The sequence below is a fragment of the Triturus cristatus genome, chromosome 7 (genome assembly GCF_964204655.1).
Source record: "Triturus cristatus chromosome 7, aTriCri1.1, whole genome shotgun sequence".
In the NCBI taxonomy this organism is placed as follows: Eukaryota; Metazoa; Chordata; class Amphibia; order Caudata; family Salamandridae; genus Triturus; species Triturus cristatus.
Genome location: NC_140590.1, coordinates 1124875499 through 1124899634, shown reverse-complemented (window position 1 = coordinate 1124899634; position 24136 = coordinate 1124875499). Strand labels below are relative to the sequence as shown.

The following is a 24136-nucleotide window of genomic DNA, read 5'->3' as shown; positions in this document are numbered from 1 at the left end:
CCATACATACACCCATCAAAGCGCTGGGATGCCCTTGGGTAGCCATGCGCTATATAAGTGTGTATTCATTCATTCATTCATCTGCATGGGAGACACAGAGCTTGACTATGGAACTGTTAGTGCGGTGCCTGTTCACACTGTTAAACATATCTTTTGTCACGGTTACATTAAAGAATAGACCAATGTCCCCTACAGATGTTTACGCTACTATATGTGATAGAGTGACCTAATGGGACACTGCACATTGATTATCTGAATCATTAAATGATACTGTACTAAATACAATGTGCCTTGTGCTCATGCTAAAGCTTAATAAAATCATTCTTGAAAAAAATACAATAGCCTTTGAATATATTTAGAAGGTGCATCTTTGGTGTGTGCACTTGGGGGGGGGGCATAACTAATGCCAAGCAAAGATAACTCAACTCTTACTTTGGTATCTATCATCCCTACATTGAGATGGATTTCAAAACATTCCACAACCGTGTAACTATTCTTAAAAGAGCTATAGTAACATAAAGGATTGCAAACTTACCTGAGAAATCCTCACTAGTTCCATGTAGATGTTGTAGACATTCTGTAACAAAACAAAACATATTTAGAGCTTCAGCTTCAGACAATGGCAATCAGTTGGCACTTGTCTAATAATTGGACCAGTGGATGATTTTACATACATGAGAAATTGTAATAGGCGATACGAAGGAACATAAAGCATGCATAACACAACAACCACATGATTACATGAACTAAATTTTCTAATTAGATCACTAGACTAAACCAATCAAACAGAAGAAAGGATGGCAAAAGCATGTTTTGTAAGTGGATATATTGCAACGTTGGGAATCTACACACTTAACTAATTCCTGATTTACCAATTCACATGTGGCAGGAAGGGATTGAGATGATCAATGTATGATCCATTCTACAAAAAGACAAGAGGAGCTCAGGTATAATCAATGATTATGTGAGGCTGACTGAAAGGCCAGTGAGATGAGAATGAGCCAAGAGCTCTCAAATAGATGTTGGTGAAACTAGGGCACCCTTTTAAAATTGAGTAATATTTATTAAATTGTCTCTTTCTTTCTTGCCTCATTCAAAGTGTAGGGGAAGTCAAAATACCTAATTTTGCAGTCACCACCAGCTCTACAATCAGAAACTCTTTTTTGGTTCACCTCAAAAAGACCATTCAATTTAGTGAGTGTCTTCCCAGTGCTGTGCCTACTAGTATTGTTTTTGCTATGCCTGCACTTTACTCCCTTGCAGTCTCAGACAGAAAGTTTCAGAAGTGTCCCATGCAACTGAAAGAAAATTAGAAGTGTTTGAGGATCATTAGTTATATTGTGTCTGAAAAAGAAAAGTCTGTCTCTGTAGATCTGTCTTCTAAAACAATATGGATGATGGCATGTCCAAAATGGCAGTTAACATACAGACAATCTTACATTTGGGATGGCTGAAGTGGTGCTTCAGGCACACCATCCATATGGCCATGACTCTAACTCACAATAGCCCCAAACAGTCTTTGATTTAGATATGAGTCACCGGAAGTGGAAAATCATTCAGGATTTTTGATGCAGGCAGACAAGAATTAAGACCTTCACTGAAATGGGGAAAAACTACCTAAGGAGATGAAACAAAATTACTCATCATGTAAAAATTGACAAAGGCTTCCTCAACTCAAGGAGCAGTACATATGGCGGCAAGCTGGGCCGAACCAGGGTTGTGGTACATCATGACCTTTCTGGGGAAGGTCAGTGCAGGATTGGCTGACGGGTGGCACTATACCAGATGTGTTGGAGTGCTTCTGGGGCTGTCCCAGCAATTTTGTTAGCTTAGCCCATAAAAGGCACAGAGTGGGCAAGTGGGTGTCTTTTTTCCCACTGGCTGCATTGAACAGTACACCACTTCTCTCCCTCTTGTGCTTAGAACCCAGACTGTTGCCCGCATGTTTCTTTGTTTTTCAATTTTTTTTTGTTTTAGGTTCCTGAGGGCCGACAAATATTACTGCCAGCACCATGGGAATGATCTTGAATATCCTTCTTCAGAACCTCCGCATCTAGCTTGGCAGCCAAGGTCCAGCAAATGTCTCCGGGAGCCGCACAGACTTGAGAGCCATTTCTTGCAAGACCCAAGTCCAATTTAGGGGTTCATGTACTCAGTGGTGCCTCTGGTATGCACTTCTAGGCTATGAAGGTGAGGGGGCACTAGGGGTTTTAGGGTGCCTTTGTTTGCGTTGTTGCACCAGTATCATTTATTACTTGGCATTGTCTGCCTTGGGCTAGCTGGAATTCAGGTGAAGCTCTCCAATGCTTTTTGCCGAGTTTGCGCTAATGTAGTTAGTACAGCAGGGGACATTGATAAGGATATTTTGTGGCTGCATGGTTTGCATCAAGGAAAGAATCAAGGTCTCATGCACGTAGGTATCCGCTCACAGGGCACACCTTAAATATGGGAATGGTCTCAAATATCCCCTTTTTTGAAAAAAAAATCTTTTGATCCAGTCTCTGTGAAAGATGAAAATGCAATTAGGCCCATTTATTTATGGCGTCAAGGGGAAGAAACTGCAAGCAGAAGTACTGCTATTTAAAACTTTGCCAGAAACACCCACGAGCCTATGCTTTTCTAGACACATTCCACACCCCTGCCTCTCCCTGTACAGAAGAAAGGCTCTTCTCCAACCGAAAGGGCAGACTTGCTTTGTTTTGATTGTCTGTAAGCCTGGTTGGCACGCTGAGGAGTTTTCTGAGATGGTGCAAGTGGGGACATCATTGTTCCCAGTCCAACACATTATCACAATAGGATGAATACGTTGGTTAAGCCACACAGGGGGTTTTCTATATCCCAGAGGGCATCAAGTGTGAGCAGTTGGTTATCGCAGGATGGGGTATACTGGCCTAAGGAAAGTAACAAAATATTCTCAAGGACTTGGTGGCATGGCTAGTACATGTCCAATGCAATTGTTTACGGGGAGGCCAGATAGTAACTGAACTATGCTGGCCTGTGACGGGTGAGGTCATGATTGGTTTGACATTTATGCTATATATAAGGAATCCTTTTCCTTTTACACCAAAATAACAGCAGCCTCATGGGACCCTCCAAGGGGTGCTGGCAGCGAGTTCAAGAAGATTGCAGAGGTGCAGGGGGTTGGGGCGGCCATTGGCATGCAGTCCTTACCTGCCATCCACCCGTGCAGGTGCACTGGCACAACCTAGCACAGGTCCTTGTGAGGGCAAATGGTGGATGTAGAAGGTGTCCAAAAGATGTATCTTAGTGGCCCCCCTGCAATGGAGTGGCCCGTTAAGGGAAATCCTTGGGTGGGGTCCTCCCATAAGGAGGCACAAATCTAGGTACAGCTTTGATTGGACACAGGTTGTTATGAGGAAAGGACACTGGGACCAGTTATGATCTCACCCAAAAATTAATATTGATGATGCACTGGAACAGAAATGTAGTTATGGATAGGAAATAAATGTATTAGTGTCTTTGTTAACGCTAGGCATTGATTCCTGTAAAACAACTGTACAAATGTGGGTTACTGTGCATAAAGTAACATTTGTTTTTTGTCTCATTTATATGTGTAAATAAATACATTCAGGGATTTACAACCCAAAAAGATGGAACTTGTTTGTGTTTTGACAAATGTCAAGTGTTGTTGAAGTTGAGGAGGAATGGTCAGTTAACCAGGAGGTATCGGCGATACCGGGCCATAGTAAATGTGGCCTAAAGCTACAGAGGATAGAAACTTTAGAAACAAAATCTATTTTGGAAAGTCTATACTCTGTACAAGAAATGTGTGCAACCACGAAAAAAGGTGAAATCAAAGAGGAGAAAGGCCCATTCCAAGATGCAGAGGAAAATCACATTTGTGGATGAGGAGTACTGATGAGCACAACTATAAATTCAAAGAGAATAAAGAATGCAGAGGAGACTGTGGAGATCAGCAGAGAGAGTAAGAAGAATAACATCAAAATAATTCAGGGATACATGCATTGTTAACAAACTTAAAAATTTGGAAAACATATTTTACACTTGAATGTTAAGATAATAGGCTCAGTGACAAGGTGAACAATTGGAATTACAGCAGGAAAAGATGCTCAAAAGTAGAACACCAAGAGTGGATGAGAAAAACTTGTAAGGTGAAGACAAAGACAGCACTCTTCACCAAAAGGTGCTGAAAAGTGTGGAGGAACATGTCACAGAGGGAATAGTGATGGCAATAAGATACAGAGGGTTTAAAAAGTAAGGACAAAGAGAAAATAACATTTTTTTGTTATTCTTGATGTAGTCATTTCAAGTTTAAGTGATTGTTGCATGTGAGTGTGAACTATGCGTGGTCGAAATATGTGCACAAGAAGTGAGGGATGATCCTTATTCAAGGAATGCTGTCCCCCACCAAAGGCATACTCCCCATCAGAAGATTATCTGTCAACCTTATTGTGATTAGTCATAGGCATCAATTTTCTTGGTGATGTCTAAATTTTTCTTATCTCTGTGTATTGTGAGATTTCTTTTATATATAGGCATTATTATAATAGGGATAGAACCCCTGAGCGGCAAAAAACAATAAATGATTGAAATTAGTGTTTACCATCCTCTCCTTGCAGGACAGACAAAGGTTTATCTTATGTGTCCAGAATAGCTCTAGAAGACCTGATCTATGCAAAATTTTAAGAATATACGTGTCAGATAAATTCACATACAATGAATCAAATCTAAATATTTCTGTGGGTCCTGCCCTCTGAGATTTAGGTTGGGTCACCATGGTAAGAGATGTTTTAAGGCATCAGCACAGTGGGCATTTGCCCAGCCCCCCCCCTTCCAAGGGGCTCCTGGCAAAGTAGAATTTCTCTCTATTTCACCTACTTCTCTGTATTAATCTCTCGCCCTCTTCTCAGTTTACCCTTAACCCTACCCCTAGCCCTACCTCTTTCTCTGTAAGATTAAGGATGTTTGCGCTGAGGGCAGGACATATTTAACAATTTTATTGTGACCGATTTCCTGAAAGTTCAAATTATGATTAACTATTGTTTGGCATCATGTGTGCTTGAATAAGTAGAATTTGGTAATACAATTCAAAGTCGTTATCAACAGGGGCTTTTCCATGTCATTTATTTACACTTCAATAATGTGTAACTAAATCGCCTGGGTTGCTTGGTAAACATAACCACGCAAACAAAATGTATATGAAACAATGCAATGTATAAACAACTCTGGATTATGCTTGCACACATATGTGCAGACCCACACTTACCACATTCAATGGACGATCTTTTCCACTTTGGCTCTTACCCTTTTCAATTATGCCTCAAGTGTATTAATGGTCTTAATTGCATAATTTATTGACCTCTTGAAAATGAAAGGTTGTGTGTATGTGAAATGGAAAAACTTGGTTTTGTGGGAGTTCACAAAATGTCATGGAAACTTACATAAAGTTTCATAAGATTAACATCAAGCTACCCTGTGCAAAAATTGTTTTGTGGGCAAAAAAGTTCAAAAGACATGGAAGACATCAGTTAGGGGACTGATTAGAAAAAGTCCCCTATAGAAAAAATAATGCAAAAGTTTGCTCCAGTAAAATTTGCAAAATGTTACATATTTTGCTGACGTAAAACAGTTTGCATGGGTCTAGTCATACCTGCAGGATCTCAAGTCTGCATCCAATAGACTTCAACTATATTCAGTAACTGAGGCCTGAATCAATTGACCTATCACAGTGGTTTACAATAGGGTAGCCCTAGAGCAAGAAAACTCTTACCTGATTAAGGAACAGCTGTTGGGTAGGGAGTCCACAGCTGGCTGCAGTAGTTTCCTGAGGGTAAAGAGAACTTGGTTTGTAGTAAATATATATTCTTGAAGACATCATCCACACTGCTAACCCAGCTGTCAGTGATGCATCACTTTTTCAGGAACACCTGTGAGGGCAAAGGTGAACTCAACTGGATGCGTGACTTGGTAATACCCTTCCTGTAAGACATTCTTTTCTGACTTGGCTCAAGCAAGCAGGTTTACTTTCCTGGAAATCTTATCAGTGTTTTATATTATGTGAAAGATACAGCAACAATTTGTGGAGTTAAGTACACAGTGAGTGCAAGCTCCTTTCCCCTAACCCTAGATCTGCCTTGGGCGTGACTGTTGACATGCATCACTAGCATCATTCAAAAAACCCTTGCGCAGTACGTTGCCACCACCCCATGTGTCCTCTCCTCGACATACAGCAGTGGCTGCTTCTTCTACTTAGATACACCGACATACACTAGTTGAGTCTCAGAGTCAAATAACTCACACAAAATATCATGACATTAAAATTGTTATCATTACCACAAATCTGATGCTGTTTTCTACAATAAATTTATAGGATTCGGCTTTCTTGTTCACAGGCCCATTCTGAAAGAAACAAAGATCAGAGAGTTACTTCAGTATTCGCCTGTAAAGTGTTCAGGTGGGTATGGTTTTGGTCATGTACTGTGTGCTAAGTGGCTCTGTGTGAGAAAGGAAGTTGCAGGGGCCTTCATGTGGTGGATATAGGCGGGACACCAGCCTGCACATTTGTAAATATGAGCTACCCTGATGTAACCCATAGCACAGGTGCATCAGCGCATCATAAAGGTACAGGCTCTCTCATTGCCTCAAAGCTCCTTCAGCCACCCCCGCCCCGCATATGTGCGTGGACTTGGTGGTAAAGCATGATGCAGAGGCTCTTACCCGGACTGCATTGTATAGGCAGACAGACCCTTGGAATAAATAGGCAAACATCTGTGCTTGATCCTTCTGCAAGACAGTTTAGGAATAAGTCAGTACATTCCTAGATCACAAAGCAATTTTATAAATCCATCTGAAACCTAGTTTTAATGAATATACTCAGTCGTTTCCACATTCCTTAAATAAGAATTACTCATAGCAGTAAAATATGGTCCTGCTGAAATTAGTACTGAGCAAAGGTGTAAGTTCCTTTCAGGAAATTACTGGCAGGTAGTAAAAACTGAGCAGGTTTTGCCATTCTTTTAAAAGTAAAAATAAACTAGGATTTAAATTAAGCGTACTTAAGAAGATGTCAAGACCACTGCAGAGCAAAACACAACTCAATCCTTATTTCATGCTGCAAAACCTACTAATTCCCAGTTAACCTCAGAGGTGTTCCTGGGGTCCTTTTCAAAATGAGGCCATGAAGTCAAGATCTGAAATGATCTCCAATATTCTATCAAAATAGCTTTGAGTGGGATAAACTCTGACTTTCAAAGGTACTTTATAAAGAGGTGACCCCTGAAGGAGCACTGGAAACTGCTCAGACCTGGGACTCCTCACCCACCAGTGATACCAAACAATTAAGCAGAGAACTTCTCACTGCACCAAACTCCCACAAACACCTACAGATGGAGTAATGAGAACCACAGCAAACTCTTCAATCATAACCACTCAGACCTAATGTGAAGCACCACACACTATTCCACAGGTCCACCTGTGACATGTAGTTTGACCAGTGACAGTCACCGCTGGTTTCTATTTTGTTCGCTTTTGTCAGCATTGTTCATAGTTTATTCCTACGGTGTAAAAGTTGCTCCCCCCTCCTTCCCATGCACCCCAATGTGCCTTAAAATTATACCTGCTTTCCCTGTTACTTACGGAATACATCTTCTGTTCTTCAACAGTTCCTTGATATCCACCTGGAATGAAATGAAATATTTAGCATACTATAGCAGCTTAAAGAAAGTATGTGACCTGGTCTCTCGTTTTGGGCGGGGTGGTAAGAAATGCAAGGAGACGCATCTCTGGTGGTGGACTTTACCTTTGACTGGCAACAGTAGTATTAACAATCTTTCTGTTTTGATCGACTTTCAGAAAAGCAATGTCAAAATTGGACTGTTAGGTTTGTTGTTTGATAGATTTCTGTTCCCAAATCTGGTTGTGGTAAGGGCTGTACTCTGCTCCGTGACAGGTAACAGTAAGAAGTAGTATTTGTAGATGTAACCTTACCTAATGTCATATGGTAACTTCTCAGAGATAAACAGTGAATGATTTGTTGTAGGTGCTTTTGTGCATTTAACCTGAACCCCATATAATGAATACATATCTATAACGACTAGGAGGTTAAGGCAACAGAACCTTTTATGGTCCAGAATATTCAAAAGTCAAAGACTTTCCAAAGCGGCCCTTTACTGCACCATCCGTTGTAGTACATTTAGTGTTAGAAGAAAAAGTATCTGAGAGAGTGAAGAGTTGCCATTTAAATGGAAGACTCCAATTGTCAAATCAAAGTATCTATAATATAGCTCTGAAGAAGCCAATAGGCCTCTGCATTAAATGGATAAGCTTTTGGCTTTGCCAAATCTTGTCTGTACTGAAATGTGAACACATGGGTCAAGATGCATGCACACGCATGTTTGACAATCTTGAAATGGATTTCCTATTAAGGAACACCTGTTCTTATATGACTACCATGAGTTATCGTGCATGCAGACGCAAAGGTCTTAATAGGGTGTTCTAGGATGGCAGATGATTACTTTGGAGCAGTTCATTAAAAAAGCGACATAAAATATGTGTCAAGGCTCACTACATAAAAATAAAACAGATGGAACAGGGAAGAGAAGGGGTGGAATGGTAGGGATGGAGAGTTGGCAGGAAGGACACGCTGCTGATTGGTGGGAGAAAGGGGAAGACACAAATTAAGATCTATATTTACAAAATAAATAGTAAGAAATAAAAGCTGGGAGCAAAGGGGAAAGCAACATGCACATTGGCTGGGTATTGTGAGAAGAACATTGTAGTTTCGCGAATGCAAGCAACACCAACAGAGAACGGATACAAGGCAACCAATGAAAACAATGTGAGACCAAAATGATGTTGAGTGGGTCAAACACAAAAATAAGAAGGAAAACCATCGAATCAAGAGGAAGGAGTGAGATAGTCAACAAAGCCCTTCAATCATAAGTAATGAAGTAAGCCTTAAGCCACGTTAAGTATTTGGGAAACAATAGGCCTGGTCAACAGACAGCTAAAGAGTTCTGTAGGCAAGACCAAAAAGAGATATTTAGGCTTTTACATGCATCAATTGAGGCCCCAGTTACAGGAAGTGTGGAGCAGATTTCCAGTGAAACATTCTGCTTACCATTATTATCAGTAACCCGGTGTTCCCGTACCCAGAATCTCCAGGTGCGGTAGCACTGGACAATTTTGCCAGCTGAAAAATCTACATTGGACCACTGTACATATGTCCTGATCCTTAGCGTAGGCATGGTGAATGCATGTAATTCTCCTCCATTAGATGACATTCTCTCCTTCCCTTTTCCATCCCTTTACACAGAGGTGCTGCAGATGTTACCAGTGCTTGGAGCAGGTGGTAAATACCTGTCTTAAACCCCTTGGAATCAGGAATAGTGTGTGAAATTGTGAAAGGTGATGTAGGTCTGCAGACTTTTCCCCATTCGGAAGGGTTTAACTCATAAATGAAGGAATTCTGTGTCACAAAAATAGCTAGTACCAGTAATTCCGCTGCTTGGAATAAACACACAGAATTAATCAAAATTCATAGTGGGGCTTTAGGAAGGGCTGTACCAGTGCCAAATATTGGGGGTTCTCCTGTTTGGGATCGCAGACCTACCAGAGATTGGCATGGGCCTAGGGCCGCTGGTTAGGAGAGGAGAAGGGAGCTGGGGGGTGGTGGTGGGGGGGGGGTTGAAGTTAAATTGAGTTTGTGTTTTACCATTCCTTTCTTTTTCCTCTCCTTTAATGCGCCAGCCAGGAGGTTGTGGGGGTGTATGTTGTACTCCTTTTGCATCATAAAAACGAATAATATAACATTGATTCTAAAGCATAGAGAGCATGTAATTGCTCTGTTGTGGAACATGGCTCTAACTCATGATACATTTGTTTACTTTTTCAGAGTTTGATATAAGTATTTTACATGGTGTTTTAACCGTTTTTCAAGTTTTTAGAAATTGTGGCGGAGGACTTGTTTTTTACATCACAATTCATTTGCTCCTAATTCGTGTTGTGTCATCTGTATTGCCAGAATTTTATTTTGTGTATATTATATTGGATACAGTAATTGCAACCTCAATTTTAAGTGAAATTCGGTGTATATACATTCTTAAACAGCATGTTATAAATGAAGGGTTTTGTGTTTTTATGTTTTTGTTTATCAAGTTGATATTGCAACATTTTGCAAGAACTATGCCATAAAGAGGCAGTCTCCCAACAGTGTGGATGTCTACCTTTGGTATATGTGGTCCACATGTTTGCAAGATTTTTAGAAGACCCACAAAACACCCCTACAATGCATTTCAATGGGAATCATTTCCCCAGTCACGTGCTGTCTTGAGCGTCTGACATGAATCCGCTTCATGTGAACCAGTGCTGGGCACCTCTACCATGAGATCACTCTTGAATGAATCTTCTTTTGCAACAATCGAGAGAAAAGTACTCCAAATGATTCACTGTCTAAGATGAATAGATAGTGGATCTAACACGTTTTATCACATGGAGGAGGTGTATTACTATCTGTCAATCATAATATTTTGTAGAAATCGAAAGGGGCTGGGAAATTGTGTAGATAGAAATTATCGCTTATGAGGTATATAATTATAATAGGTAAATATACTACAGAATTGTATTGGTGTCTGCAACGACCTACAAGACAAGCTACTAGATTGTTTTATTTTTATTTTATTTCCTTTGGTGAGCATTGATATAGTGCTTGAAACCCCTCATACCTTGTTGTCGGCCCCCTGCAGAGAGATGTGTGAAAGACAAGAGTCTGGATTGTTCTATTTAGGAAACTCAGGCATAAGACTGAGAAACAATACTAAGCAGAACAACCAGGTTACATTGTACACATTGAGAATGCAGGCATGCCATGACATTTCAATCGCAATGCCTTGTTTTGTGTGAATAAACCCCCTGAGAGAGAGCAGCATTTTCCCACTTGACCCGAATATATAGTTTATTTCACTCCAAATGTGTTATAACAAATTTGGGGGAAGACCAAGTTCACCATATTCTTCTATTGTTTGACAAAATAATCATTGCTGTCCAGCAAAGATTTGGGGCTTGAGTCGCTTTAAAAAAAAAAATAAAAGCACAGAAATATGTTTATGACTTGGCCTGTACCTACATATGTGTGTTTGTTCAATTCACAAACATTGCCAACAGTACAGCTGAAAAACTGCGCCACAAAGGAAGTTGCCAAGCTTACTACTGAAAGTGTCAATGTACCTCTCCCAGGGGCTCTTGTTCCCGGTTGGCAAAAATGTAGAAAAGGTAAAGTTCTGCACAGGAGGAGTAGAGCCAGCTGTGCGAATGCATATTTCTTGTTTTTCTCAGTGAGCAGGGCCGGCTTTCGCGCTGTTGGAGCACGTGTGACAAATGACAATCATTTTTGGCGCCATCCCATGACCTCCTCCTCAGATTTCCTCATGACCACCGGGCATAAGTGCCCCTCATCTCTCCATAGCCCCTCTCTCACATATATTTTTTTTGTTTAAAGCACTGGTAAAGGCTGACTTTACTAATAAGAATGTATAGCTGCCCAAACAAATCATTTTCAGCAACATTAGGACTAGATAACAAAGGACCAAACCAGCTTCTTTTGTTGGGGGGACTCTTCAGTACTGGCAGAGCTTGAAATGGAAAAATATAAGTGCCGGTACTCAGTTGCAGAGTACCTGCTTATTTCTGAGAAGTGCCGGTACTCTCCAGCTAAAGGTATTGCATTTCTCTTGAGAAGTGCTGGTACTCTCCCCCTCAAAATAAAAAAATTCTGGTACTCAGTTTCGAACAGTACTGGCCTATTTAAAGCACTGAGTACTGGGAAGTCTGCCCTTAATCTAATTATTCTCCTTGTTTCTTTGCAGTAATTCTTTCTGGTTGACTTTGCAGCTGCCTCTGGCTGGCAGGGACGGGAACAGCCAGAGCGTTAAAAGGTATGATGTTCTGAACAAGCAATGCACGGAGAGACGTAGGGCCAGAAGCATTGAAGCGCTGTGCGTCCCAGGTGAGAGTAACTTAATGGCCTCATTTTTTGGGAATTGTCTAGGGCAGCGTTGAAAGTGTTCTTGCTGCACTGCTCAACATCAATGTGAAAGGGCAGGAATTCGCCAAATTTATGAAATACGGTGCATTCCTGTCCTTTCCCACTGCGCTGGCATACGATATGCTGCAAGTGCCAATGCAGGCATCTATGCATCATGGTGCAAGGCTGTCTGTGTTGGATGCTGGATTGTTTTTTGCAGCAAGTGGGCACCTTCCTGCGCAATAACAATCCCAAGAGGAGTTTTTCTCTTTCTATGTGTGATATTCTGCAGCACACATGAAAAGAGGAAAAAAACGAGGAGAACTAAAAATATTTCTACTCTCTGTACCTGCTCTGGGAGAAAAAAGGTTTTGACACTGCTCCAGGTTTACGTGATTAAGTAATTCCAGGACAGTGTCAAAATCCATGAGTGTTGCATGGGAAAACCCACCACAACGCCAATGGAGCTCCTTCCTGTTATTGAGTAACGCAACACAGTGACTTGCACTGCTTTCTCTTACTCCTTATCTAGGCCTGGGCAAAATTTCGTTCCGTTTGTGGAAATTGCGGAGAGCGCGAAAATGTCAAAATTTCCGCATTCCGCAGCTTGCCGATAATTTGTTTCTTGCTCGCGCTGTAAAATAATACATTCTCGCGCGCGCGCGATCGCCTTACCTGAATTCCTGCGTTCGCTGACAAGTTTTCTTGATCCGGTCGCGTTCTCCATGAGATGTTGTATTGTTTTTAGCCATTTGCGCTATCTCGCGACAGTTCGCGCCCGCAGTGACGTCATGCATCGCGCGATCACGTCTTTCTTCTCGCGATCATGCACCGCGAGACAACTGAAAACAAGATGGCCGCACCCGCGAGCAACCACATGGGTAAGTTGGCGAGCCGCAACCATGCAGAAAATCTCGCAAACCTGCGGGAAAAAAACTTCCGCATCTTCGCGATATTTCCGCGTGTTTGCGATAATTTTTAACATTTTTGCGATAATTTGCGAAAGTGGATTTCGCAAATTCCGCCCACCCCTATCCTTATCTATGAGGCCATGCAAATCTAAATTGTTATTTAGATTTTATGAATAAAAGGTTTAGGGGTAGGAGGGAGGGAGTACCAGACAGGACAGTGAGAGGGCAAAATAGAAATGGTACCTCAATCACAGCACAAGCAGCGGACGGACAATCATTAACTTAAATAAAACTGTGCTTGGTTCCTGCTCCACAGAAAGCAATGGAAGTGACACTTGACCTGCACTGGCCAATTAAGAGGCAGTGAAGAAAAGTGCCTCTAAAACCAGCAAATAGTAAGCAATAGTGAGGCTCTAAGCCCGTTATTGCAAACAATAGTGCCTTGCAAGCAAGAGCAACTCTAGCGCATTTTCACGCAGGCTCGACCCTAAAAGAGAGAAAAAATGTAACCACTTTTATTAAAATGTGCAAAATACACAAAGCCCAATAGTTGAATATTAGCCAGTTCAGTTGGGCCAAGTCAGAGGTAGGGAGGAAAGACTTGTACTTCCAAACTTGTCCTTCTACTGTTTGTTTTTTCTCTATTTTGGTGAAATGAAAATGTAACATTTATAGGAACACGTCTGCCCTATATGTCCAGGACAGCCAGCATCTTTACCTGAAGACCCACCTTGATAGTAGGTGTACTTCACAGTCTGCACTTGTCTAAATGATTGTTTACACCACCGAAGACCCTGCTGTCAGAGGACATGTTTAAGGAAGGGTATTCGATATGCAATGTGCCTGTGACAGAGGCAGGACCTCAAATGAAGTGATAAACTGAGTTAAAAACAGACAACATCCTGCTGGGTGAGTGTGTCTGGCAGTCAAAGTGGAAGAAGGATGGAACTGAATCAACTGAATGGAAAGGATGTAAATATGTATATGATATACATGTTTACATTTTTGCATTTTTATTCGTCATAGTTGCTCCTCACTGCTTTCTTAAAAGTGTTACCCAATCAAACGTTTTATGACCGATAGACTGCTCTCTTGAGCTAGATACATCACGAAATGGTTCATGTCAAAATCTTTCTGCCAATTAATAGTAATTATATACATAAATAGATACATGAATAGATAGACAAAGAAATAAATAAACAGAAAAATATGTATTCAGGCACAGTGGCTTCTAGATTTGAGATTCAATCTCAGTGTTCGGATCATGCTGTTTGCAAGTCAGTAGTTACTGGAAGGACAGAGTTGCAGTCTTTTTTTGCCAAGCTCGAGGCATTAACAATGTATAGAAGGGGTGTCCAGCGTAGGTTCAGTAGCACCTGATCCATGCCAGAACCTTAGGATAAGCACAAACAATGTAAATTAGTTCTGCTAACATTCCTTCCATGTAGACTTATATTTCCTGGCATGGTTCTGGCCCTCCTTGACCTACGTTGGACACCACTGATTGGACCCAGCATGATTTGGTTCAGTAGTTTGTTACCACCCTCAGATTAATGAATGGTGCAGACAGTAAAGTTACCTCTGGTTGGACAGGACACAATCATTTCTGAACTAACTAGAATTTGGATTAACTTTATCAGGGAATCTCTAGAGAGAGAATATGCTTTTTACCAAGGGAGCAGCAGAGAGCCACTACCAGGAAGGCAATGACCATCTTCATGTTGGCGAGAGGAGAGTTTGTCGATGTCAAGCTTAACCTGTTTGGATCTTGATGACAAGCTCTGAGCAGAGACCCTGTACTTGTACCAATCTCGGATGCTACATCTCAACCCCCAGAGTGACGTGGCAAGGCAGGTGCTATGGTCAGCAAACAACACACATCCTAGAGTGGTGAATTAATGTGCTTCATTGCAGTCAGATGTCAAAACCAAACATCTAGCACTTGACACTAAACCTCTAAGCAGAAAGTAAACATTCCCAGGGCTCTAAGATTTGAGCTGACGTTTGCTTTACCTACCACCTTCTTTTCCCAGCAATAATGACTATTGCCATATCTAAAAGGTATTTTCAGTCGTGAAAAAGTAGCGTTTTTTAAATTACTGTTCCTTATAATTCCAGACTTCCTCCAGTTGCAGGGACAATACCCGTATTCTCCAGATCGGACAGTGAACTTACCTGCTAGAACCAGAGGATAAAAAGCAGTGAAAATATTGGTTGCACTATATTGTTTACTGCCTTCTGGAAGAGAATGGAGGGGAATGTTCAAGTTATTTTTCAGTGGCCGGGAACCCTCTGATTACTATGTGGCTACCCCTCATTGCAGAAGGATCAGTGGGCACATTTCATTCCACTGTCTAGATGAACAAAAAGATAGTGCTGTGCCCATGGCCTAGTGTTTTCCGGATTCATTGAACAATGAGGAAATGGAAGCAGCTGAGTCAGACTGAGCTCCAGAGGTTGTCATCACTCTGAGTAGGAGTGCACCTCCCAGGCTCATGCCGAACCCCACAATTGATATAAATAGCGTCATGCCCTGTGTCTGATTGAACTGGTAATGTTGTGTCTGCAAAGATACCACCATCTTGAATTTAATGGTTATGAAAAGGAACGGATTAGTGAAATATTGCATTTTGTGATTTCTAAACGCGAGTCTGAAACCAAATGCCAGATGTAATGAATTCTTACGCAACGCAGCACAGTAGCCACAAATACTGTGCCCCATTGCATGAGAAAGAGAGAGCAGGAGAGCGCCATATCTAGAGTTATGGCTCTCTCCTCTCCTCTCCCTAGCGCCAGCACAGAATTTTACTGCTGAGCGCCATGCACACACCTTTGTGCCGCAGTGCAAGGGTGTGTGCATATGTTTAGCACAGGTTTTGAACTGGAAGACTTCTCTTCCATTACAAACTCTATGCCTAGAAAACGTTTCCAAATGTCACTGTGTGCTGTATAGTGCAGCACACATGCAAAGTCACAAAAGAAAGGAGAAATGAAACCAATTCTCCGCCTAAAACCTTCTTTCAAGTGGCGTTAAGTTTTGATGCAAAAAGCTGTCTTAAATTTTTGATAGAATTTTGTGTCAAACAGCATGCGTGGTTGCATGGAAATGCCCATGTACCACCCATGTAATGCCCCCTTGATGCGTAGCACTGTTTGATGATACTTTTTGGCAATTTCTAGAAAGTAAATAACAAAAATAACATTTTGTGTTGATTTACATCACTTTTGTGATGCAAACACCGAGCAAAATGTCTGTAAATCTGACCCTAAACGTGAAAATAAAATACCACTACTATTTTAAAAGCCCTGAATCTTTCTATTCAGCCACAGGATGCACAATGCGTCTTTTCAAGGCGGTTTAATTGTTGCCACTTTAAAAGTATGTCGTGATCACCAATGGGATGAAGGCAAGGCTTGAAGATGATTCCTCATCCTTGCTTCACCTTGCCATGGGTCTTTAAGGAGGTATCAGTGATCCAAGTGTACTGCTGGAGACCAAAAACGTTGTGAGGAACCTTTTTAGAAGAGGTTGAAACAAAAATGTTTGCCAAATTGATATACTTAACACTTCCAGAAGGTTGCAAATATATGTACATTTCATGTAACATAACGTGGGTGAAAATTCTTGCAAACAAATATTTTGCAGAAGAATTTCTCTCAGTGAGTGAAAATTCTTGCAAAAACATATTTTGCAGAAGAGTGTCTCTCCCCCAAATTTTAGCAAGAAAATTCAAGCTCTATTAAAGTGTTTTGGTGGATTTGTTTTCACAGTTTAAATTCCATAATCTTCACCAAGTCTGCAAAATTTTGAACAGAATGTTACATTGGATTTTATCAACTTTGCAACTTCACACACTCAAAGTCCACACCCATGCCCTCATTCGAGGCATTAGTTTTGCACACTTCAGAAAACCTCACAAGCTGGTCTGCAGATCCACCTCTTTACCTCTTTGTTAGTGGGCTTGGCTCAACAGCTATGAGGGTCTTCTCAAATTGCTTCTAAGTACTCGTTTTTAATCAGCAAGAAAGCCATATGACTCCAGCTGAAATGCCTTTCCTGAACACATTCATCAGAGCTGCAGAAATGAAGCGAGCAATAACAGTGATGTTGAATTTGGCCTTTTATATGAAAATCCTATAAATGGAGAGTTAGGGCCAGATGTAGGTAGACAATTTGCGATCGCAAACGCAGAAATTCGTAGAATCACGATCGCAAATAACCCATGTGAAATGCAGATACAGAAAAAGCGATTTGCAAAATAAAGAATCGCTAAAATTAAAGGAAAACAGTTAGCGATTCCTTATTTAGCGAATATGCCACACCAACTCCCTAATTTGTGATTTGCTAAATAAGGAATCGCTAAACAAAATCGCAAATCAATGTACAAAAAATCGCAAATAGTGAATTTTTGAAAAATCGCTATTCAGGAGTCGCAAATTAACACTGACTCAAAGACGGTGGTAAACAGGTGCACTGCATATAAACAGCCCCAGAATGCGTCTGTATGAACACAATGGCGGCCCTCTATGTCATTGCAAGGGGGATGCGGATGCAAGCAGCAGCACAGAGGATCTGGAGATGACAAGAACGCGTATACAGAGTACGCATCACACTATTCCAACTCACAGAGGCAGAAATCCATGAGAGGTACAGGCTGAACCCCACCACCATCTTAGACCTGATACGTGACCTGCACCCAATCCTGGAGCACCAGTCACCAAGGGCGCACGCAATACCACCACATGTACAGGTCCTCTGTTGCCTGCACCTACTTGCATCAGGTAGTTACCAGGGCTTCATAGCTGTGGTGTCTCTCAAAGTTGCCTGTCACGCTTTTTCAACACATTCCTGGATGCCATGTTGCAAAGAATGCACCACTATATCCGGTTCCCCAGCACACAGACGGAACTGCAGAAGACAAAGATGGATTTTTATCAGAAGGCCCACTTCACACATGTTATAGGAAGCATCGATGGGACACATATTCCAATCTGCCCCCACTCCACTACTGAGTACATATATTGGAACCGTAAATCAGCCCATTCAATCAACCTACAAGTCATTTGTGATGCATCTCACATCATCATCGATATTGATGCAAAATGTCCTGGGAGCACGCATGACTCCTACATTTTCAGGAACAGTGGGATCTGTACACGCCTGGCTGGGGGTGAATTTGGAGAAGGATACCTGCTAGGTAAATCAATGTGACACACCCTGATGTATACATTGGATGTATCTGTTGCTGACTGTGAATAATGTGTGTTCCTTTACCACTTAGGTGATAGCGCATATGCGTTGCAGGCATTTATCCTGACTCTACCTCAACCCATGTACACCAAGTGAGAGGAGATATAATGTGGCCCATAAATCAACGCAAAGTGTGGTGGAGCGTACATTTGAACTCCTGAAAAGCAGGTTCCGCTGCCTCCACAAAATTGGAGGTGCACGGCAGTACCACCCTCTGATCTGCTGCAAAATAATAGCAACATGTGCCATGCTACATATCCTGGCTACAAAGAAGGGAACACCTGTGGAAGTCACTGAATCAGAGGATGAGGATGAGGAATGTCCACAGCCACTGCACCGCGCAGCAGGTCACGCAACAGCCCCAGATGGGAGACACAGACGGACTGAGATCACACGCAACTATTTTCTAAGCGAGTAATGAAACAAAGCAAGTAATTGCAATTGTGTAAGGGTGTTTTATTTACCTTACAACAGGCAATAGTAATGCACACCGCCGTACCATATTGGCATCTCAGTGCCTCAACAATCCCAGCATGGCATTGATAGACTGCATGCTCATTGTCATCCCTCATTATTCGTTCACATGGGGTACTCACCCATCTCCCAATGTTAGCTGCAGCATGTTTTCAGTTTCTGCGGCCACACACAGCACTGCTCCGCTCACATTGCGCATTGCCCTCCCTAGAGGACTGAACCTTGCGCCTCCTAGACTCTGTAATTGGTGGGGTGATGCTGCTGCGGCTTGTTACCTCCTCACTTTCACCACCATCCCCAGACCCTGTGGCAGCAATGTGTGTTGTCTGGAGCACTTCCAACGCAGTGGTGACAGTAACTAAACCCCTTGCAACGTCCCGGCTGTAGTAGGCCATCTCCAACTGCATGTCCACTGAACGTCTGCTAAGGACAGCAGTGGCATTGCATTGGCGGTTCACCGCCTTTGTATACCCTTCCATGTGCTGTTTGTCCCTGCGCAGTGCCATCCGCTGCGTGTTCATTTTGCTGCACAACAGCCTTATAGCATAGGCCATGTCCCGCATGCCCTCAGCCCTCAGCAACAGTGTTATTTAGAGCATTTATGTACCTCTTCATGTTCCTCATGTGTCTGTCCATGTCCACCATCTGGCATTGCATTGACGGCATTGTTTTGCCTTGCAGCCGCTGCACCTTCAACATGTTTCCCTCCAGTCCTGCAAATACACTGGACCCTTCACCCTGTGCATCTGGACTGAGTGCCCTTGGTCGGTGTTGTCAGGCATGTGTGTGGCAATACTCCATGGGCGTCTGTGTCTCTGGAGTGTGTTCTGCCTCTTCCTGCATGGTCTCTGGGGCACCTGTGCTCTCATCCTCTGACCGCTCCATCTCCTGAAGGCTGCCCACTGTGTACCTCCTGGGTCTCGGTGGAGGTGGTGGTGGTGGCGGTGGTGTTACATCTGCGGCTGGCAGGGTCTTCTCATCCTGATTGTCTTGTCCCCTAGGTGCCTCTTCTGACTCCCTTGCAGCAGCCTGGAGTGTATCTTTGCCTGTGGGTACAGAATGTCAATTTACTGACTTGCCTTGCAGCATTTGTCTTTCATTAAATTACATGAATTCCATTGTAAATAACAGTCCCCAGCTTGCTTATTTACTGATGTGGCTCACATGCACTTGAGTTAATTGGACTCACTGGTATGCTATGTGTCAATTAGGACTACATCTCCTAGGATGCATAGCTGGTTGCCAGCAAATCATGGACTGGAGTGGGATTCATACTTGCTCATTGGGATTGGCAATTGGGGAATGGGTTGGGGGAGTGACACCATGCTGTGCATGCATCTTACCTTGTCTGGAGGTTCCTCTGGCTGAGCTGTCCGCGTCTCCAATGCCAATGATGGCCTCAGACTGAAGGGTGGACTCCACCATTTCTTCCAGGTTCTGGCGCAGTGGATGTTTCACCACCTGTCTGTTTTGCTTGTTTAAGCCTCTCAGCCACCCTCTCCTTGGCACGTTTGCAGAGGTCATACCAGCGCTTCTTTTGCTCGTCAATGGAGCGCTGGGTGAGACCAATGGCATTAATTTTTGGATGGATTTATAGCCATATCTTCCTTTTGGTGGGTTCAGGAACATGCAGGGATTTTTTCCCAAACAGGTGGTCGTGGGTCTTTACCACCTCCTCAATTGAAACCTCCAACTCCTCCTCACTAAATTTGTGTTTCCTCTTCCTTTCTGCCTGCTCCTTTCCCTTCTCCTGTGTGTCTATTGTTGGATTTGGTGTCTGCTTGGTGATTGCTGTGCAGCTCCTGGGTGTGTGGTCCTGCTCCCTGCCTCTTCCGCAGCTTCAGGCACTGAGAAACAGTATGGGTGTGGCCACTTCCTGGTTGTGAGGTCATCAGGCTGCATCTGAATGGCAGATTCGCTAATTTGCGATTTCTTAAATTGCAAATCCGCAAATACCGATTCGGTAATACCAATCCGGTATTTGCGAATTCGTATTTTAAGAAATATTACCGAATCGCTAATTTTTATCAATTTTTTTAATTACATCACATTTTGCGGTTTCTTAACAGCGATTTGGTAAAAATCGCAATTAAGGAATCGCAATTTGGATTTTACCTACATCTGGCCCTTAGAGGTTTATTTTTTTTGTTCTAATACAGATATCAATTCCCTCACACTTGCCCATCATTTGTATTGGTATACACATCAGGAACTATAATGAGCATTATATTCTGGCCTAGAATGGCGCCTTTCATATATTATGTGACTCATAGAAAGTGACATAGTGTATTTTTTGTTAGAGAAAGAATTATATTCCTTTATTTCCTGATTGGATCCTCCAAATGATCTTTTCTCACAAAAATTCCAAAAGTGTATTATATATACACAGTAAAAATTTCCTCATGTAATGCAACTGGTGCTATGTGAAGCTCTCTGATACCCGATTCGGGTCAAGTTTGCTCTATATAAAACTCTGTAAAAAAAAAAAATCTTGAATATTTTAAAGTGATTTGATGTATTATTGTCAACATCCACATCAACTAGACAGCCCATCTAGGGCTCCACAAAGCTATGTCCAGGGTTTGGAAGAAAAGATATGCAGATGATTTCCCCTCCTTACTCTGAGCATTACAAATTTTAGTCCCAAGAATGAAGAATAATCAGGCAGATCTAATGATAACTAGAAATATCTTTCCTATGCTTATTCTGAATTCTAGGGATCAGTCATATATTTACCAGCTGCTCTGACCTGAGGTTAAAAAGCAACAATGAATCACAGTTGGTGTAGGAGTTAGGTGGTTTGGAGTGTGATGTGGGCAGGACAGGATAGGGTATGGCATGGCTGTGGAGAGCGTTCCATGCTCTACATGTGATGTAGGATGTGGTAGGATAGGGACCAGGCTTAAACTCTGTTCACTAATCCTTTCTACTTTAACCAGGTGTAGACAGGCAGTTGGTGTTCCAGTTCCTGGTAATTTCAAATTTTGAATACCGCTCCTTCAGACTCATAATGGGGGCCAAAAGTAAATACATTTTATACATGAGCTTTTTCGCTGCATTAATAAATATAGAGTCTGGTGATTACTATTATGGGCATCATGTAGCAAATCATTTTTAAGCATGAAAAGTATCCTCCAGCAGGCCTACTTTATGTACTCACAAATGCTATTCATTAACATGTGGGTGGTGAGCCCCATCTATGCCTGCCCCCCTCCCTTATGCGTGAAGATTTCAATCACAAGTGCAGCGAACACTGCAAAAGGGGATATACATTTTCTGATGAAAATGTTTAAGGATAATGGAGAAGTGGTTGGTTAATGAGAATATCTACTACTTAATCGGAGGACTGAAAAGGAAAACAAGGAGACGCCCAGCTAGGCACATGCAAATGTATTACCACTCCTACAAAAGAGTAAGACGAATGCCTTTCATCAAAGTTACACTCACATCTACTTCAAAAGTACTGCAGACTGAGCACGCTCAAATTGACTCCAATCAACTCTTGAAGTAACTCAAACACTGCAGATGGCCAGTCACTGGTCCTGCAAGGCGGTCTCATGGGAATCAATGGAGGCAGGGGAATAGTACTAACAGCACCTAAGGAAAATAGGAAAAAAGAGAAAAAGTATTCACATTTTATTTGAGATAGTTTTTAAAATGCTTTATGAAAACCACTAATTGTGTTTGCTTCTGTAAGTAATACATATAGGGAACAAACGTTCATATAAATCCAAGACTCCTGCTAATGCAAGGGAGTGTGTAAATCAGTAGTCATGATGCCAGCAAAACCCATTTCCAACTAAACATCACTGTAAGATCAATCAGTCACACACAGCCTACCCATGTAATAAATCAAAATACAAGAACAAGCATATTTTCCTCATGTTGGTGAATATTGTTGTCTCATTCCCCTTCATTTTGAGGAACAATTCCTTGAGGGGGGGCGAAGGAGGGACAGAATGTACAGGCAGAGAATCATTATGACGGGAAGGTCCAGGTTAATTATGATTTCTGCTTCACACCTGATTTGATTCTTGATATCACATCTAAAAGGTGATAGGAGAATGCTTGCAATAAGTCTTACATCTGGCAATTGCTTTGAGTAGCATTCCAAACCATTGTTCTTTCGCCCACAATGCCACCTAGGATTAGACCCAAACACATTCAAATCTGTCTTACCCTTGCTCAAATCGGAACGGTCCAACCTGAACTGCCAAGCGAGGTCCTCTCTGAACAGCGACTAAAGCTACCCAAGACCTGTTTTGCCCTGATTGGGGCTCTTAAGTTCGGTCTAGCTTAGTTCCAGAAGCACAGTGAGCATGGAACCCACATCAGTACATACCCTAGGCCACTTAGGCTAGTAAATCAAACACATGAAAGGTAAGGAGAGGATGCTTGCAATACATCTAACCACTGACAATTGCTTGGGTTAGCATTGCAACCCATCGTTCTTTGACCACCAAGACACTTCGGATTAGACTCATATGCAAATCATACCTTTTGTGTGTTTGGTATATTGCCGTAAGTAGCAAGGATATGCCCAGACATGGGGCCCATGCTCATTGTGTCACTGGAAGTCACTACACTGGACTAAAGAGCACCAATCAGTGTGAAACCAATCTTGGGTTGCTCCTGTTTTAGCTCAGGGAGGGCCTGACCTGGCAGTTCAGGCTGAACCGTTCCCATTAGAGAAGGGTCAACAGTGACTTGCATATGGCCGGGTCCAAACTGAGGTGGGATGGTGGGCAAGAGAACAATGAGTTGGAAGTCTACCCCGAGTGATAGTCAGTGTTTAGATCCAATCCGATCCAAGATTGTCAAGCACTGTTCCCAGGAAGAGGAAGTGCTTAAGTAGGGGCCGGGCTACAACCGACGTTTGTTTCTGTGATATCCCACTGCGTGCTGGAAAACGTAGTGCAGCAGACTCTTGCTCCATTTGTACCGGTGTTAGGACATAGAAAGAAGGGTGTTATTGTGTGTGTTAGCCTGCCTTAAGGATTCCCGTAATGTAACCACTATAAGAAGCTAATGGAATGCGTGGTTAAGGTACAGTTAATATATTAGCCACTATTTTCATTGTTCAGACATGCATGCTAAACACTTCCGTGGTTTAGGCATTGTCACAGTTCTGCTTGTTTGGTTAAGGCATGCATGCTTCATTCAATTGTTATTCTGTCATACAAGCACTGGTGCCATCCTTCAGCAAAGGGTGAGATAAATTTCCGGGGACCAGTAAACCAGGACTGCGTGGTGTATATTGCCAGAGGACTCTGCTGTGCACATGGAGGATTACTGCCCATGAAGGGTATTGCGTGCCCCTTCTAAATAGTGGCTGGCCTGGGACAAAGCCCTGATGAAGTATGGTGCCCTGAAGTGTGCTCTCCAAAGGCCTGTTGGTTGGCTTCCTGTTTTCATGAAGATCTCAGGGGCATCAAAGGTCTCCTGCGAGGGACCTACAACATCTACCTGTGACATCTTGAGAGTGGTGCCTTCTCAAAT

At 42.3% G+C, this 24136-nt stretch overlaps 1 long non-coding RNA gene across 1 annotated transcript; it reads right to left on the bottom strand.

Annotated features, from left to right (window-relative positions):
- Positions 1 to 545: 545 nt before the first annotated feature.
- Positions 546 to 7661, bottom strand: LOC146811205 (uncharacterized). The gene is made up of 5 exons (XR_014965793.1): positions 7618 to 7661; positions 6700 to 6765; positions 6316 to 6381; positions 5753 to 5806; positions 546 to 577 (listed from the first exon to the last, which is right to left on the bottom strand). It is a non-coding gene; the product is annotated as an uncharacterized LOC146811205 (long non-coding RNA).
- Between the last annotated feature and the right edge of the window lie 16475 nt (positions 7662 to 24136).